The sequence below is a fragment of the Arachis duranensis genome, chromosome 3 (genome assembly GCF_000817695.3).
Source record: "Arachis duranensis cultivar V14167 chromosome 3, aradu.V14167.gnm2.J7QH, whole genome shotgun sequence".
Taxonomy (NCBI): domain Eukaryota; kingdom Viridiplantae; phylum Streptophyta; class Magnoliopsida; order Fabales; family Fabaceae; genus Arachis; species Arachis duranensis.
In genome coordinates, this window is record NC_029774.3 from 62,740,721 (window position 1) to 62,741,441 (window position 721).

Genomic DNA, 721 nt, shown 5'->3' on the forward strand with positions numbered 1-721 from the left:
TGGAATTTATAGTATATTCTCTTCTTTTTATCCTATTTGATTTTCAGTTGCTTGGGGACAAGCAACAATTTAAGTTTGGTGTTGTGATGAGCGGATAATTTATACGCTTTTTGGCATTATTTTTAGGTAGTTTTTAGTAAGTTTGAGCTACTTTTAGGGATGTTTTCATTAGTTTTTATGTTAAATTCACATTTCTGGACTTTACTATGAGTTTGTGTGTTTTTCTGTGATTTCTGGTAAATTCTGGCTGAAATTGAGGGACTTGAGCAAAACTCTGAAAAAGGCTGACAAAAGGACTGCTGATGCTGTTGGAATCTGACCTCCCTGCACTCGAAATGGATTTTCTGGAGCTATAGAACTTTAAATGGCGCGCTCTTAACGGCGTTGGAAAGTAGACATCCAGAGCTTTCCAGCAATATATAATAGTTCATGCTTTATTCGGAAATTGATGACGTAACTTGGCGTTGAACGCCAAGTACATGCTGCTGTTTGGAGTTAAACGCCAGAAAAACGCCATGATCCGGAGTTGAACGCCCAAAACACATCATAACTCGGAGTTCAACTCCAAGAAAAGCCTCAGCTCGTGGATAGAACAAGCTCAGCCCAAGCATACACCAAGTGGGCCCCGAAAGTGGATTTATACATCAATTACTTACTCATGTAAACCCTAGTAGCTAGTCTAGTATAAATAGGATAAGTTACTATTGTATTAGACATCTTT